Source organism: Bos indicus, chromosome 27 (genome assembly GCF_029378745.1).
Source record: "Bos indicus isolate NIAB-ARS_2022 breed Sahiwal x Tharparkar chromosome 27, NIAB-ARS_B.indTharparkar_mat_pri_1.0, whole genome shotgun sequence".
In the NCBI taxonomy this organism is placed as follows: Eukaryota; Metazoa; Chordata; class Mammalia; order Artiodactyla; family Bovidae; genus Bos; species Bos indicus.
In genome coordinates this window covers 27,102,257-27,121,379 of record NC_091786.1, presented here as the reverse complement: position 1 = coordinate 27,121,379, position 19,123 = coordinate 27,102,257, and positions in this window count along the sequence as shown.

Here is a 19,123-nt window from a genome sequence, read left to right as displayed (position 1 = left end):
TGAGTCAGAAAGTTCCCCTGGAGGAGGGCATGGCAACATGCTCCAGTATTCTTGCCTGGAAAATCCCATGGTCAGAGAGCCTGGTGGGCTACAGTCCATAGCGTCACAAAGAGTCAGACATAATTGAAGCGACTTGGCATGCATGCACTTCTCTTATTCTAGGCAACAACAACGAACCATTTCTGGGTTGGACTGTGATGTGTGATGAAAAGTGGATTTTATATGACAGCCAGTGACAACCAGCTCAGTGATTAGACTGAGAAGTTCCAAAGCACTTCCCAAACTTGCACCAAAAAAAGGTCGTGGTCGTTTGGTGATCTGCTGCCTGTCTGCTCCACTACAGCTTTCTGAATCCCAGTGAAACAATTACATCTGAGAAGTATGTTCAGCAAATCAATGAGATGCAGCAAAACCTGCAACACCTGCTCAATAGTATTTCAATGTATGGATATACTAAATTTCTAAATGTATTAATCTGTTGATTGACATTTGAGTTGTGTCCAGCTTTTAGCTACTAAAAGTAAAGCTGCTGTGCAAAGTTGTGTTCAAGTACACTTGCTTCCATTTCTCTTTACCAAATATCTAAGATTGGAATGACCGGATTATATGGTAAGCGTATGTTTAACTTTTTAAGAAACTGTCCATCTGTTTTCCAAAGTTGCTGTTCCATTTTACATTCCTACCAGCAATTCCTCTGCATCCTCACCAATACTTGGTATGATCAGTTTTTCTAATTTGTGTCATTTGAAGAGGTATATAGGGGGTATCTCAGATGGTTTTACTCCGCATTTCCCTGATGACTAGTAATGCTGTGTATCTTTTCATATACTCAGGTAAAGTGTCAAATCTTTTCCCATTCTTGATTTGCAATTTTTTTGGTTGCCTTGTTTGAATGTTTTATGATTTTTATTTATTTACTTATTGTGGCTGTGCCGGGCCTTCTGTGCTGCGTGGGTTACTCGCTAGTTGCAGTGCTAGGGCTTCCCACTGCAGTGGCTTTTCTTGTTGCGGAGCACGGGCTCTGGGGCACTCAGGCTTCAGTAGTTGTGGCTCATAGGTTCAGTAGTTGTGGTTCCAAGGGCTCTAGAGCACAGGCTGAGTAATTGTGGCACACAGCTTAGTTGCTCCTTGGCCTGTGGGATCTTCCTGGACCAGGGATCAAACGCACATCTCCTGCATTGGCAAGTGGATTCTTTACCAGTGAGCTGCCAGAGAAGTCCGCCTTCTTTGAATTTTAAGAGTTCTTTATACAAGTCCTGTATCAGCTGTATGAGTACAAATATTTTCTCATTCTGTGGCTAGTCTTTTCATTTTCTTCTCAATACCTTTCAAAGAATAGAAGCCTTTACTTTTGCTAAAGCCCAATGTATCCATTGTTTTCTTGTGAATCATATTTTCAATACCATATTATAGAATCCAAGGTCTCAAAAATTTTCTCCAACTTTTTATTTCACAAATTTTATAACATTATTATGTATGTAATTTATAATACTATTTATAATAGTATTATGTATATAAGCACATAATCAATTTTGAGTTATTTTATTTTTAAGAATGAATCTTTATTTTTTTGGCCATGTTGCAGCAGGTGGGACTCTTAATTCCCCAACCAGGGATCAAACCTGTGCCCCCTGCAGTGGAAGCGTGGAGTCCCAACCACTGGACAGCTAGGGAATCTCCGAGTTAATTTTTGTGCATAATGTAAGATGTGGATTAAATTCCATGGAATATTCCAAGCAGTCATTCTGTAGTGGGTTGCTGTTCCCTTCTCCAGGGTATCTCCCCAACCCAGGGATGGAATCCAGGTCTCTTGCATTGCTGGCAGATTCTTTACAGGCTGAGCCACCAGGGAAGAGCTTTGTTGCAACAGAATATCCAATTGTTTCAGCATCATTTGTTGCAAAAATTATTCTTTTCCACTGACTCACCCTTGCATCTTCCTTGAAAAATCAATTGTCCATATACATATGGCTCTATTTTTGGACTCTATTCTAATTATCAGAGTATCCTACCTTGGTTCCTTGATTTTTGGAATAAAAAATTTTTAATGGAAAAAGGCAAATAGAAGTCTCTGAACTACTTCCTTCTCCCAGCAAAGATAGTAAATACAAAGCAATACTGGATCCCAGGGAGGAATGGCCAAAATTGATTCTATGCCTAGAGACTTAAAGGATGCAGGGGTTAGTGATCCATATCATACATTTAAAAAAATAATAATTTTATTTATCTGTTTATTTATTTTGGCTTGCTGGGTCTTCAGTGCTTCATGGGCCTTTCTCTAGTTGTGAGCAGAGGCTACTCTCTAGGTGCACTGCAAAGGCTTCTCATTGCAGTGTCTTCTCTTGTTGCAGAGCTTGGGCTCTAGGGCATTCTGGCTTCAGGAGTTGTGGCACGTGGGCTGAGTAGTTGCGGCTTCCAGGCTCTAGAGCACAGGCCCAGTAGTTGGGGTGAACAGATAGTTGCCCCCACCTCCCCTGACATGTGGGATATTCGCCACCCAGGGATCAAACCGCATCTCTGCATTGGCAGGCAGGTACTTTACCACTGAGCCACCAGAGAAGTCCTATTATACTCTTAGCACTCAGGAACTTTTGAAGGTTTTAGGAGCTCTATGCCAAGAATGGGACAAAGACCAACAGCACAGGGATATTTTATGATGTTGCAGAGATGGCTTGCTGGGCTTCGTGTTTTCTCTGAATTCTCTAATGTTGCTGTCGCCCATCACCTTTGCAGTTCAGAACGATTTGGCCTGATGACCGCACTCAACACCTTTCTCAAACCCGCTTGAAGCTTGTGCTGCCGCGTGGGAAAGCGCCCTCGCATCTCCGAACAGGACTTCTGTAACTTCCTGATTGGTAGGTCTCAAAGCAGAGTATGCAAATTTTGAAACTTTCTGACAGTTCTCCAAGGAGACCAGAGAAGGAAAGGTTAAAAACATTCACACCTACCAAACAGATTAAGTGTTCTTTCCACCGTGCGAGCAGAGTGTAGATACTAACAAAATCATCTCCTTTCTGCATTCTGTACTCTCACTCATGTCCAATAAACTAAGGTCTAATTACTGAAAACTCCATAATTATAATCTGAATCCTTCATATAGTGAAATAGTAATTATGTATTACTGAAGGGCTTCAAGCCAAAGCATACTTTCTATTTAGCAGAAAACACCCCCTCCTACTTATTAAGGAACAACCATATCATTTATTTATCACTTCTGTACCATATGTTAGACACGATGTTATTTCTTTTCACGTAAGTGATTTCCTTTACTGTATCTTTTGTGTGTGTGTGTGCGTTTATTCATTCATTGCACAACTGGTAGCAGAGAAAAAAATATCTAACAGGGCTTTATGCCTCTTGACTTGCCTGAATCCTCAACATTGAGGACAGAGCAAATTAAGGGTTAGTGTAATCGGCTTCAATTTCCTACAGATGGAGCATTGTTATTTAAATATAATTACTTTCTTTATGTTGCAGTTCCTGGTTTTAAAAGATTGTTTCCTGGTTGAGCTAAAACTAGATACACAGCATCCCCATCCGTCATTTAAACTCTCATTTGTTAATTACACTGGAAAGCATTTCACCCTGTGTACCGATTTGAAATCTCTGGCCATATTCCAACTTTGTGAAAGATGACGTATAAACAGCAGCCTGTCTCACCACTGAATAACTCCAAATGCAACTGTGTGATTTTGCTGTGTTAATACTTAAGGTGATATATGTTCCTATGTGCAGATTTGTTGGAGTTTAAAGGAAAAATAAAATAAAATGACGCACAAATGTCACTATAATCTAATTATAGAACATTTTCTTGCTTTATTTTATTTTTGGAGGATAATTGCTTTACAGTGTTGTGTTGGTTTCTGCTGTACAGCTAGAAGAATCAGCTATATGCATACAAATATCCCCTCCCTCTTCTGCCTCCCTCCCACCACACCCCACCCCACCCCTCTGTGTCATCAGAGTTTTTGTTGTTGTTATGTTTGTTTACTAATTTCAGAACATTTCCATCCCTTATGAAAGAGACCCCATACCCATTAGCTGTCAATCCCTACGTGCCCACTTCCTCCCCTCTGCCCCACTTTCCCAGCAACCACTAATTTCCTTTCTTTCCCTATAGATTTGCCAATTCTGGACATTTCTTATAAATGGAATCAGGCTCATCCATGTTGTAGCATAAATCAGTACTTCATTTATAAAGAAGGCTTTTTTAAAAATACCCCCAAATCAAATAGTTTGTGAGATAATGAATAAGGTATATTGAAGATAAACATGTAATTTAGCTAGTACCAGAGTATCTTATTTTGACTGTGTCAAGGTAGTGATTCATTTGCACAGTTTTATAGACAGCTGTATAATTTAAGTTCAGAAAATAATAATTAAAGAGAAAGACTAAAGTAAGCAAGACCTGTTTTCTTCCCTAAATTTGGTAATGTATCTCTCCATTTCTCTAAATTTGTAGGTATGGTGGAAAGTTAGTACTTCTAATCCATTCACAAAGAAAAAAAATCTGAAGGGCTGAAAAACCAGATGCTTGAAAACTGATGAAGAGGGTGTTTTCCTTTCACCAAATACCAGAGGTCTGAAAGCTCATTTTAGACTAAGAACATTCAGTTGCCTCATAAACAAAGCAAGATCATGGGTTTTCCACCGTGTAAAAGGTACATGAAAAAGTATCACGCAAGTTGCCAGCTGCCCTTAGGGCACTGGGCAGCAAGGCTATCTTTCAGCAACTCACCCTAATTCTTCTGCTTTTCATAGGTCTCTTCATGACCCTTTGCTCTAACTTTTCCTTGGCTTTCAGTTGCCTTCTCTCCCTGGCCTCGGTTTGCTGTTCCATCTCCCGATGCAGCTTGCACAGCGAAAGATGACACGAGTAGCCAGGAACAAATTGCCCGAGTGACTTTTTGTCTCCAGAAGCTCTAAGTGGCAACCTCATCATTGTGGGTTTTGCTGGGCAGAACAGTATTTTTTAAAATATGTGTTTATTTGGCTGGACCTTAAGTTGTGGCATGTGGGATCTAGTTCCCTGATCAGGGATCGAACGTGGCCCTCCTGCATTGGTGGCACAGAGTCTTAGTCACTGGACGAACAGGGAAGTCCCCAAACAATCTTGATTAGACTTGGCAAACAGTCTTAAAGCTTCAGCAAAACAGGGATGCCAGACAATAAGAAAGAATATAAATAATCATGCACTTAATATTTTCAAAAATCATCTAATAGTTATCCTGGTATAGATTTTTAAATAATTGGACTGACTGACACTTATTTTATGTGAGTTTTTGCTTTTATTTTGCACCACATGGTGGCGAGGGGCTGCCACCTGATCCAAGTTGCTTTGAAACACTGGGGTTCTTTTGGAAAGATGACAGTAGCTGCCCAAAAGTTTGCCTTGAATGAGTATTAGCACTCAGCTGACTCCTTGATGCCTGGATATGAGGAAAGGAGCCCTCAGACCACATTCTGCCTACACACTCACATTTCTTTTTTTTCTTAATATATATGTATTTTGTTGAAGTGTAATAGATTACAGTGTTTCAGGGGCACAGCAAGGTGATTCAGTTATACATATGCACATATACTGTTTCAGATTATTTTCCATTATAGGTTATGACGAGGTATTGACTATAGCTCCCTCTGCTATACAGTAAAGCTTTGTTGCACATCTATTTTATTTTAATTAGAAATCTAACATTCTATCCATACTAAGTCAAACAAGTGGAATCAAAATGTCATACATTTTTTAGTTAGCCCAAAATTCATGTTTTCTAAAACATATATATTTTACATACTATTTATATATGTGTATACAAAAGCTTTTCTACTACACCTGATAAAGGCTTGAGAAAGAACATGAAAAAAAAAAAGAGATGGAGAAATTGGAAAATATAAACTAAATGAAATGGGAGCCCTGAATATGAAATAGAAAAAGTGAAACAAACTAGATAAAAATAAAAGATCATCCGCACATGCATTTGTATTGAACCGTTTGCTGAACAGGCAAGAGCAAAGCCTTTCACACAACCCATTCTGTGCTCAAAAGCAATTCCTCCTTCTTGTGGTGACCTGGAAGGGTGGGATGGGGGGATGGGGAGAGAGGTCCAAGAGGGAGGGGGTATATGCACACACACAGTTGATTTGCTTCATTGTTCAGCAGTAACTAACACAACATTGTAAAACAATTGTGTATGTGTGCGCTCGCGCTTAGCCATGTCTGACTCTTTGTGACCCCGTGGAGGCTCCTCTGTCCATGAAATTTTCCAGGCAAGAATACTGGAGTGGGTTGCGATTTCCGGTTCCGGGGGATCTTCCCAACCGAGGGAGCGAACCCCCGTCTCCTTCACTGGCAAGTGGCTTCTTTACCACTGAGCCACCTGGGCAGCCCAATTTTACTCCCATTAAAGTTTTACTCCCAGCAAAAATCAATTCTATTCCCATGAAAAAAAGAAGAAGAAATTCCTGCTTGCTTGCTTGCTTCCCCCCTTCCTGTCCTTTTCTTTCTTGGAAGATTCTCTTACCACTCTAGATGGACATGCCAGAACATTAGATAATAAGAATCCTCTTAGCCTACGGTTACCCCCAGAAGGTATTCTGTAGATTCTTGTTGTTCTCTCCAGGTAACTGCAGGGAATGTCTCCAAAATATTTACCAGTCAATATATCTTGAGATGACCCATTTCTACCTTCTTTATGCTATTTAACAATTCCCTAACCTGGCCAGGAAAATGACCTTTTCGACACTCTGCTAAGTAACAGAGTAACTATGAGTGGATATCATCTGTGTAGGATAGCCATCCCAAGTAATATCTGATCAGAATGCTCGCTGTAACTAGGTTGTAGCTTAATCTAAGTAACACATCCATAATGACACGCAGTCAGGGCTGAATTATCTTCAAGCGAAGTGTAGACATCCTAACATAAAAATTGCACTGGGACTTTCTTGGTGGTTCAGGGGCTGGGACTGCACTCTGCCACTGCAAGGGGCCTGGATTCAACGCCTGGTCAGGGAACTAGATCCCACATGCAGCAACTAAGACCTGGCACAGCCAAATAAATACGTAAATATTTATTTTAAAAGACAGAAGGATGGTGTCATAAACTTTTCTGTCCCTGGAGTCTCAAGTCCCATCTGAGAGTTGTTTGTAAGCTTTCTCACACTGTATACAGCAGGCAGGTTTTTCCATAGGGCCTCCAGTTGAAGAAGTTCAGGGACATTTTCCATATAGCCATTTGAAGGGCAGGATGAACAGTAACAAGGTCAAGAAAAGTCAATACTCCTTCCTCTTGGCCCTCACTTTCAGTCCAGGCCAGACTCCTGCCATAATGAAGTTAGTATCTGCTCCTTCTATATACCCTTGTGGCCAATAGCCTAGTTTAGGCCCATTCCCACTCATGGGGCTCTGCAAAAGCCCAATAACTGCATTGATCCATACTCTGTACACAGAGGTACAGGTATATTCCCTGTATAATTCAGGGAATAAATCAACTGAATTACAGCCCAAAATCAAAATCAAAAATATATATAACAAAACTGGAGTATGTATTATGTCCTTCAAAATATTTAAGAAATAGCACTGCAGATTTCAGCTGAGATATCAAACTTGTTACATAATAATCCAAACTTTACAATATTGTAGTGGTTTTTGCCATACATTGACATGAATCAGCAATGGGTTGAAACTTTTGGAAATTTAGAACCAGTTTTCCTAAATCATGTAAAAGTGTAGGTGTACCTACTAAAATACATTGTTTGGAAAGCTATCTATCAGATCAGATCAGATCAGTCGCTCAGTCGTGTCCGACTCTTTGCGACCCCATGACTCGCAGCACGCCAGGCCTCCCTGTCCATCACCAACTCCCGGAGTTCACTCAGACTCACGTCCATCGAGTCAGTGATGCCATCCAGCCATCTCATCCTCTGTCATCCCCTTCTCCTCCTGCCCCCAATCCCTCCCAGCATCAGAGTCTTTTCCAATGAGTCAACTCTTCGCATGAGGTGGCCAAAGGACTGGAGTTTCAGCTTTAGCATCATTCCTTCCAAAGAAATCCCAGGGCTGATCTCCTTCAGAATGGACTGGTTGGATCTCCTTGCAGTCCAAGGGACTCTCAAGAGTCTTCTCCAACACCACAGTTCAAAAGCATCAATTCGGCGCTCAGCCTTCTTCGCAGTCCAACTCTCACATCCATACATGACCACAGGAAAAACCATAGTCTTGACTAGACAAACCTTTGTTGGCAAAGTAATGTCTCTGCTTTTGAATATGCCATCTAGGTTGGTCATAACTTTCCTTCCAAGGAGTAAGTGTCTTTTAATTTCATGGCTGCAGTCACCATCTGTAGTGATTTTGGAGCCCAGAAAAATAAAGTCTGACACTGTTTCCACTGTTTCCCCATCTATTTTTCATGAAGTGATGGGACTGGATGCCATGATCTTTGTTTTCTGAATGTTGAGCTTTAAGCCTACTTTTTCACTCTCCACTTTCACTTTCATCAAGAGGCTTTTTAGTTCCTCTTCACTTTCTGCCCTAAGGGTGGTGTCATCTGCATATCTGAGGTTATTGATATTTCTCCCAGCAATCTTGATTCCAGCTTATGTTTCTTCCAGTCCAGCATTTCTCATGATGTACTCTGCATATAAGTTAAATAAACAGGGTGACAATATACAGCTTTGACGAAGCTATCTATGGGCATTGGCAAAAGAAAAGAGGTTGCTGTTTGCTTCTATGACTCAATTTAATGGGAATGTATACAAAATGAATCTGTGTGTATGTGCGCGTGCATGCATACTCAGTCAATCTGACTCTGCAACCCCATGGAGGCTCCTCTGTCCATGAAATTTTCCAGGCAAGAGTACTGGAGTAGATTGCCATTTCCTCCTCCAGAGGACCGTCCTGACCCAGGAATCGAACCCCTGTCTCCTGCATTGGCAAGTGGCTTGTTTACCACTGAGCCACCGGGGAAGCCCAAAATGTGTCTATTTGTTCAATAAATACTTGTTGAGCACCTACTGCATACTCTGTGTGTTCAAAGTTCCAGGAAAGCTGCAATGACTATAACAGGAAAAAGTCTCTGCTTTCATACAGCTTACATAGATCTGCCTCAAATCTGTTTTTGGCGGGGTGCATCCCTAGAGTCATTCAGGATCTTAGTTTCCCAACTAGGGATCAAACCTGCAGTGGAAACAAGGAGTCTTAACCACTGGACCATCAGGGAAGTCCCTTGCCTCAAACTTTTAATGCATCTCTCTCCTACACTTTTATCACTTTGGTTGTCACCAACTCAAAATGGAAACTTTGGGAAATTTTTTTTTAATTTATTTAATTCGAGGCTAATTACTTTACAATATTGTAGCGGTTTTTGCCATACATTGATTTGAATCAGCCACGGGTTGAAACTTTTGGAAATTTAGAACCAGTTTTCCTAAATCATGTAGAAGTTTATGTAACATGCAAACAGAATTCATGTCTTGGAAATCGGCTTTCAAGTCAATTTTTTTAAAAGGGGAAATTGCTTTCCATCCTGTCCTCAACCCTAAACTATCATGAAGACAAAATCACTCATTCATTTTTTAAAACAATTATTTATCGAATGTTTATTATGTCCTGGGGATACAGCAGTGAACTGAACAAGTTCTTACTTCTACGGCTTATGTTCTAGAGCAGAGAGTCAGACAGTAAACAAACAAGAATTTGTCAGGTGACAAAAAGTGCTAGAATGGAGAAAAAAATCAAGCAGAATATGAAGAATAAGGAGTGCAGGGGTAAGACGAAGTCCTGGCCCATAGGGAAGAGGTCTCTGACGTGCTGACATATACAAATTCCTGAAGGAAGTGAGGAACTGAGCCATCTGGATACGGAGGGAAGAGCATTACCGGCAGGGGAAACAGCAAGTACAGAGGCCATGAGGCAAGATTGTTCCTGGAGTGTTCAAGGGACAGCAGTGAAGTCTGTGTGGCTGGGACAGTTAACAAATAATAATAAGTGAGGTTTCCCAGGTAGTCCAGTGGCTAAGGCTCCAAGCTTCCAGTGCAGAGAGTGTGGGTTCAATCCCTGGCCAGGGAACCGCTGCGGTGTGCGGCCAAAAAACCCCAAATAAACGGTTTTTTAAAAATCCAATTAAAGAAAAACACCAATACAGTATACTAATGCATATATATGGAATTTAGAAAGATGGTAACAATAACCCTGTGTACGAGACAGCAAAAGAGACACTGATGCATAGAACAGTCTTATGGACTCTGTGGGAGAGGGAGAGGGTGGGAAGCTTTGGGAGAATGGCATTGAAACATGTAAAATATCATGTATGAAACGAGATGTCAGTCCAGGTTCGATGCACGATACTGGATGCTTGGGGCTAGTGCACTGGGACGACCCAGAGGGATGGTATGGAGATGGAGGAGGGAGGAGGGTTCAGGATGGGGAACACATGTACACCTGTGGTGGATTCATTTTGATATTTGGCAAAACTAATACAATTATGTAAAGTTTAAAAATAAAATAAAATTTAAAAAAATAAAAAAAATAAAAGTGAGGTCTGCTTAAATGCAAAAAAAAAAAAAAATCATTCTTTAAAAAATGAGAGAAAATAAGAGATAAGATGGGAGAGGAGTTGATGGGGAAAGGAGACAGACCCTGTAGTGATGTGTAGACCAGTGATGTGTACTTTGATCAAAATAAGAAGCTACTGGAGAGTTTTAAGCATGTTTAGTATCATGATATGACTTGCATTTTATTTTATTTTCTACTTGCATTTTCATAGGACCCAAGAGACCACAAGAGGGCCAGAGGGAAGCAGAGAATTCTGTTAGCAGGTTGCAGTAACCCAAAAAAGAGATGGCAGTGGCTTAAACCAGGGGAGCGGTAGAGACAGTGAGAAACAGAAGGAAAATAAATATGTCCTCAAGATGCAGCTTAGAGGATTTGGGTAGTAAGTGAGATATGAGAGAAAAAGAGGACTGTCAGAAAGGTGAAGCCCTTTTACAAAAAGAGAAGACATATGTCTAAAAATATAGTTCAGTTTTATATGTCATATACGTGAAATAGAGCAACAGTCACTTTGTATTTAGCATTCTAAATACTTCTTGTACATTATCTCATTTTTGTGATCTATCTTTGTCAGGTAACCCAGGAATTTATGCTACTCTTTTACTCCAAGTATACATATGTTGAACCCCTCAGCAATGGGCTGGCTTGCCCACATTTATACAAGATGTGTGATTTCTTATTCTCATTCCAAACTCATTTATTTTCTTCTCATCTCTCTTGCCCACTTGTAGCACCATTATCATCCAAAAGTATGTTACGTATACTGTGAAATGTTACCTAAATGGATGAACACCACTTTCAATTTTTAGGAACTTTCAGACATAAAAATCCTCTTCTGCAATTTCTTCAAGATGAGATGACTAAGTGGTAGAAAATTGTGATAGTAAATTGCTTTCCAAAGATGACTATTCAGGAAAAAAAATGGTTATTTAAATCCCAGACACCTAAGGCCCTGTTATTACTAGGTTTTTAATATTAAGTCATGTTTTTTTATAGGCATATCCAAAATCAATAAAGATGAGCCCTTTTATGGCTTACTGTACATGTGTATTTTGAAGCTCACTAACCCGAGTTCCTATTCCAGCTCTGTTGCATATTAGTTGTGTGATCTTGGGCATTTTCTCATTGCACTATGAAGACATTAGGTTTTGGGGATTAGATGATGGGCAGAAGAATGCCTGGCATGTTGTAAACGTTCAGTATATAATATCTTCTATCACCACCACCATCCTTATTGGGCTAGCAAAATCTGTTAGTTGATAAATCTTGAAATCTTAAGTTGCTTCTACGCCATGCAGAAACAACCATTCTTTGCAATGAATTCATTAAAAAAAAAAGAAAGAAAGAAAAATCATTTGATCTAGGACAGTCAAAGCACCAGTTGTCTGTTAGATTTTTTTTCCCCTACTGCATTTCAGCAGATTATTTTTGGTATTATAAAGGAATAGACGATGGAAAAGAACTTCCCTTTTCTTTCAGCCAATGTTTTCTCTTTGTGATAATTACTGCCAACAGCAGTAGTCAGTTGAAAAGCAAGGGGTGGTTTTTGTCTTCTGGGCCAATTTCCTGCTAGTTCTGGACAAAGCCTGCTGATTAGGTAGCAGCAAAAAAAAGGTCAGTGCCAGTATTTATATATGAGGCTTTCTCTCTCATTCTCATTATGAAATAGTAAAAAGGTGTTGGAGCTAAGCAAATTCGTTCATTGAAGACAAAAAATACCCAACATATTTCTTTAAGGTTGAATTTCTGTCGATTTTTATCTTGAAAGGATGATTTCAAGTGAAATTCACTTTTTTTCTGCGGATGAAGCAAATTTATTTTGCTCTTTGATCTGTGGAATTCATACACAAAATCCAAACTACATCTTCCATTTCTCTTTTAAGTTTAAAAAATACCACTCTTTGTATGTTGTAACTTGGAAACAATAGTCTATGTTGGGGAGAGGAAATTGAGATCATTTTGAATGAAGAAGATTTTAATTCCCATCATCAGCTTCTGCACTAAAAAACTTATAGACTTTTCAAGCTTAGGGAGGTGAAGGTGAAAGTTATTCCTTAAGATGTCTCACTTTATGTCTTTATTCTTCATTTTCTGCATCTTTCCCCCAAAGCAAAATCTCAGCATGACACATTTCTCACTTGGAAACTGTTCATTCACAGCGTTTTCATGATAAACTTATTGCTTTTTCACTACTATACCCTTGACACCTAGCACATATTTGTTACAGGAAAATAAGAATGCTGAATGATTTCTTATTTTTTTCAAGAGAGATATGTGCAATGTAGGCATCTAATCAAAGAGAATTCTGAGAAATACATCACTCCAGGTGAGTACTTAGAAGCAGGCAATGCAATCTTGCAAATTATTATTCTCCTGCTTGCTCAGAAGGGATGACTTTTTAAAGACTAATGTAAGAGGATCAGTTAGGATCTATGCCCAACACTACTTAAAATCAGAGCTTACTCCTTTTGGGGGAAGTTTGGTATTTTAAAATACATTATAGGAAAAAGTTTTAAAATGCCAAAAGACTCTGAGACAAGTAAAAAGAAATTTCAATGCCTCTTTATTCTTTAACCAAAACAAAATGAAACAACATTCAGGTATGACCACTCTAAGCTTAGCCTTCTGCTCATGGGAGTTTTCTTTTTTCATATGTTTAATTAGAAGTTGCCCTCCCCATATTCCAATGAAGAGACAAAAACCAGTGGTTCTAACAGTGGTTCTCATCTGCACTGGTTTTCCTCCGCTTCAAAGGGGGAACATGTTCCAGTTCCTTTTCTTTCTAGTTGGCTGTGGTGCGGGCAGAATTTCATTTCAGGTCCTTTTTAAAACTTGTGATGCAGAAAAGATGGACAATGATAATATCTCAGTGTAGTTCTATTATCTCAGTTAAGAAGGATTCAGTGGGTGGGTCCCTCTCTATTATTTAGTACTTAGTATTTATGTTAGTTCAAACATTGGTATAATGTTAATATGGTATACTTTATATTAATGTCAGTACAAATATTGGTGGCTCAGGTGGTAAAGAATATGCCTGCAAATGCAGGAAACCTGGGTTCGATCCCTGTATTGGGAAGATCCCCTGGAGAAAGGAATGGCTCCCCACTCCAGTATCCTTGCCTGGAAAATCCCATGGACAGAGGGGCCTGGTGGCTATAGTCCATGGGTTGCAAAAAGCCAGATATGACTGAGCAACTAACACGCACACCTGTAGGAACTTTGCAAACCTTGCATGTGCTATTTGTAATGAAGTATGAATTTTTTCCCCAAGAAATGTGCACACAAATCTTGGTGAGACTTGCTTGAGAAATCTCATTAGTCATGGTTTTGTATTTTTATTTTTTTACTCAGAGGAGGAAAAACTACTAAATGCATAATGAGTATCAATAAACTTCAGGACTAGAATGAGGAATTTTACCAAGGGTCTTCTGGACTAGAACACTAACATGTAAACAAAATCTTTACATTAAAAAACCTGTAAGTTGGTTTTTGGTAAATCGATCTACATTTTAAGTGCTGCTAGGGTCATTTCTGGTTAAAGAATCTCTGGGGGGAAATCCTTCTGAAAGTGAAGAATCTCTTTGTGATATGAATTTTTTTTTTTTCCTGAACAACCTGGCAAGTCTATTGGGTATATAATGAGCTTTCATACTAGAGAATTCATCAATGAAGAAATGAGTCATGTTTTACCATGGGATGGTGTAGTATGTTGGATGGAATACTATTCAGCCATGAAAAGAACCAAACTACAGTTAGCTTGACTGCCCCTAACTAATCACAGATGCTGAATGATCTCTAGTGCCTTGTTGGCTGCATTGCTCTGCCAGTCTCCTGCTTTTCTTTGAGGATAAATTCTCAGCTCCCTATAATTTTTGGCTATAACACAGGGCTTCCCTAAATTCAACTTCAATCCTGACTGTCCTGACCTTTTAGTTCAAACACCCCCAACCATCTAATTGACTCAAACTCTCATTGTCACAATTCCAACTTCTCAAAAACAAAAATTTAATTGGCATTATCTAGTGTTGGGTATCCACAACTTGTCCTATAAGCACTTATTCCAGTGCTTGTGGGCAGAACAATATCTTGAAAATAGCACTGTGGATCAGAAAGTGATGATTGTCAATTTTTTTTGAGGGGGGAGGATAATTGCTTTACAATGTTGTAATTTCTGCTGTACAACAAAGTGTATCAGCGATGTGTATACATATATCCCGTCCCTCTTGAGGCTCCCTCCGACCCCTGTAGGTGATGACTGTCCAATTTACTACAGATACCATCTTTGCATCTCTTGCCCAGGATCCTACACCCAGACACTCACCTCACAGAGCGCCCTCTTTAAAATCTGTCCTTGAAAAGAACAAGACCTCAAATTAGATACCTGTTCCCCGCTCTACATTCTAAGTTCTGATTTACTAAATCCAACTGAATATATAGTGTCAGAAATAATTGATCCCTTTAGAGAAAATCCTTGTTCTGTTTACAAGGGTGTCTGATTCCCCAACATCTGCCACATATTAGTCAAATCTCGATTTAATTCATTAACCTTAACATCACAAAAGAATCCTAGGTAGAGTAACAAGCAGGGCAGATGCTCTAATCATTGGGAATTACTCCTAATTGCCTTTGATCACTAGTTCCTACTGTTGTCTTTAGTTAAGATTTGAAAAAAATTATACGAACATTACACTCACTTTTAATAAAAATAGGTGTCTGGGATCATTATTATTTCTCCTGAATCTTTCACTGAAGGATGCCTGAAGGCTTAAAATATCAGAAATCACAGTTATCCACTATTGACAAGGAAATATCATGCACTTATAACAGAGAATATAACTTCTGAACTCCCATGCAGCCAGCCATGAGAAGAGGGCAAATCTTGAGTTCCTTAGGGAAATTAAGGAGATTCTGGACCTGAATGGATCCATTAGATTTCTAAGAGGCTTTGGGGACTTGTTTAAATGTTATGTTACTGCCTGTGATATTGAGCACAGGACTTAGGCAAAGAAAAAAATGAAAGAGCAAAGGACACTTGTGGGAGAGAAAATTGGTCAGCAAAGAGGAGACGGACAGTGGGGAGAGCAAAGGAAACAGGTATAACTGAGGGATGGGAAGTGAAAGATCACCTCTAACAATCCCTTAGGATTCTTTTTTTTTTTTTTAATTTTTTTGGCTGCACCTCATGGCATGCACGGAGAAGGCAATGGCACCCCACTCCAGTGTTCTTGCCTGGAAAATCCCATGGACGGAGGAGCCTGGTAGGCTGCAGTCCATGGGGTCGCTAAGAGTCAGATACGACTGAAGCGAATTAGCAGCAGCAGTATAGCATGCAGGATATTAGTTCCCAACCAAGGATCAAATAGGCGTGCAGTGGAGGTGCAGAGTCTTAACCACTGGACCATCAAGGAAATCCCTTTTAGGATTCTAAATGAAGACCACCACTGGTCTACCAAAATGAACAAAACAGTGTCTTTCTCAGCTTTCTCTGAATTCTGCCTCCCTTAAACCCCCTCCCCTCACCACCAGATACACACACACAGCGAAACACACAGGGCCATTTAATACATTCTAATGTGTGTGTCCCATCAGCTGTTCATTTCAGTGCCTTGTTCTCTCTTTGGTCCAATTTTTTCCCTCCAAGTTTTAAAATGCTTTCAAAATTATTTTTCAAGGCTCAGGAGAGTGAGGACACTGCAGATGATAGTATCAAGGACCTGGAGTGGTTTGATTTGCCAGTGGGAATCCAATGATGTTTATACATCCACAGAGTCTCTGGTTTTGAGTTTTAGTGTAGCTGCTTTCCATGTACTGGAAATACACGTATCTTTCTCTAGTATCAGTGCTATGGACTGAATGTGTCCCCCAGAATCCCCATGTTGCATCTCTAATCTCCAATGTGATGGTGTTTGGTGGCGAGGTGTTTGGAGGTGAGGTCTTCAGGAGGTAAGTAGTGCATGACTGGTATTCATGTTCTCAGAAGAAGACATGTGAGAAATGATCCCTCTGCCACATGAGGTTTCAGCAAGAAGGTGACCACCTGCAATCCAGGAAGAGGGACCACACCAGAAACCAGAACCAGATCAGCTGGGACCTTAGCCTTGGACCTCTCAGCCTCCAGAATTGTGAGAAATTAATGTTAGCTGTTGAAGCCACCAAGCCTACAGTATTTTGTTACACATCAGCCCAAACTAAGACAATTAGGATAAGAGGTATTCAGGGTGCAGCAAGATCTGTCCACTAATATGAATCTGGGAGAAACGGCTCCTTCGTGACTTATAGATGGCTTATTTCTTTGCCTGCACAGAATTGCTTTTGTAAGTTAATTTTACATAATGATTGTAATCCAGTATTACTGTAATTGACTTGATCTCTTAGGAAAGAGGTGATAAGAAGAATTTTTTTTTTAAAGAAGGCTCAGCTAAATGGAGAGGGTAATGGTTGTACAATATTATGAATGTACTTCACACCATTGCATGGTATATTTTAAAGTGATTAAAATGGTACATTTTATGTTATGTATGCTGCTGCTGCTAAGTTGCTTCAGTCGTGTCCGACTCTGTGCGACCTCATAGACAGCAGCCCACCAGGCTTCCCGTCCCTGGGATTCTCCAGGCAAGAACACTGGAGTGGGTTGCCATTTCCTTCTCCAATGCATGAAAGTGAAAAGCGAAAGTGAAGTTGCTCAGTCGTGTCCGATTCTATCGACCCCATGGACTGCAGCTCACCAGGCTCCTCCGTCCATGGGACCCTCCAGGCAAAAGTACTGGAGTGGGGTGCCATTTCCTTCTCCGTATGTTATGTATATTTTACCACAATAAAAAATGATGCCTCAGATGGTCAATGTGGGAGACCCAGGTTTAATCCCTGAGTTGGGAAGATCCCCTGGAGAAAAGAATGGCAACCCCCTCCAGTATTCTTGGCTGGAGAATCCCATGCACAGTGAAGCCTGGTGGGCTACAGTCCATGGGGTCATGCACAGTTGGACACAACTTATTGACTAACCAACAACAACCAAGTCATGGACATGCAAACCCAGTGTTCACATGGGCTCTATTCTCTAAACTTCATTTTCTGACATTAGAAGTTGGACACAATTTAATAATGATTTGAATCAAAATAACCACATAGTTAGCAGAAATATTACTTGAATCCTGCCCACCACACCAAATTACTTTATTTCCCCTCTTCAAAAGACTATCGGGACATATACACAACACGATTTAAGTTCTAAGCAGAAATAACCCTAGGTCTAGAAAACATGTTTCCTCTGCCTTTCATTAAACTGAGGGTCTTGGCACCCTTATGCCATTGGGTCAATCTATTCTATAGGGTCAGAAAGGGGAAGGCTGACTCCTAAGAGCTCTCACCTACCAATTGCCACTTGCCATCTACCTCCACAAAGATTAAATTATGAGCTGCTGAAGCTGCTGACCATCAACACCCCCTGAAAAGAGTTCAGGGTGGGGATCAGAAATGAGGCACTCAGTGCTCTGGGAAAAGTGGGCAGGACAGGACTTCAGATTGACATTTTCAGGAGGAGATTTTTGTGAGCCCAATTCCAGTATCTCCCAGAAAAGCACTAAAATCCTTCATGATGACTTTTGCTCCCTGTGACTAGCAGTGACCTGCCAAAAAAAAAGTGCTTGATTGCATGTACTCTACTTTGACCAAAATCACACATATACTTGTTAGGGGAAGCACACTGACTGAAACCCCCCTACCCTGGCCAGGCACCATAGTAACCATTTGCATGAATTGTTTTACGACAGGAGGTCCTGGTAAGGAACACGGAACTAATAAGCCACCACCAACGGGGAGAATTCAGGAAAGGTCAAAAAATGACACCACGTGTGCAACCACCTCCCAGAATCCTCCTCGCTGGCATCCATCTTGGCTGAACAAGATGGCACCACCAGGAAGGACTCTGAGTCAGAATGATTGGCTAAAGACAATCTGAAACTAATTCCATCACCATAAAATCCAAGACTGCCAGAGCAGTCCTCCTGGGTTCCCTTACCCTACTGCTCTCCGCCCAGGCGCCTTTTCCTCTTGCTTTATCAGCACATGTGTCTCCTCAGACGATTCATTTCCAAGTGTTAGACAAGAGCCCACTTTCCAGCCCTGGAAGGGGTCCCCCTTCCTGCAACATACCAACCTTCCTCCTCACCTCTCTGGAGCAGTTACTCAGAGCTATCTAAGATGCTGTCTTTCAGGCTATAATACTTTTTATAATACTTTATAGTCCAAATAAAATTTAACTCACAACTCTTGTGCATTTTTTTCCAGCTGGCAGAGCCATGATTAAAATCCATAAACACTACCTAGGGTATGTTTGTGAGGCAGAGCAGCAGGGCTTGTCTTTTCTCACTCACAATCTACTAACCCAGGGAAAAATTCACTTAGCTTTACCTTAGAAATCAGAAAAGAGCATTAGAATTTCAGGACTACATAACAATGTCATTCAGTTTAAATGGAGATCAGAAATTGTCTGGGAGGGGCAGTCATTATCAGGTCACTGGAATAGGGAAGGAACACTCAAAATGAACTCATAGTCATTGAAAATATTTAAGGGAAGAATCA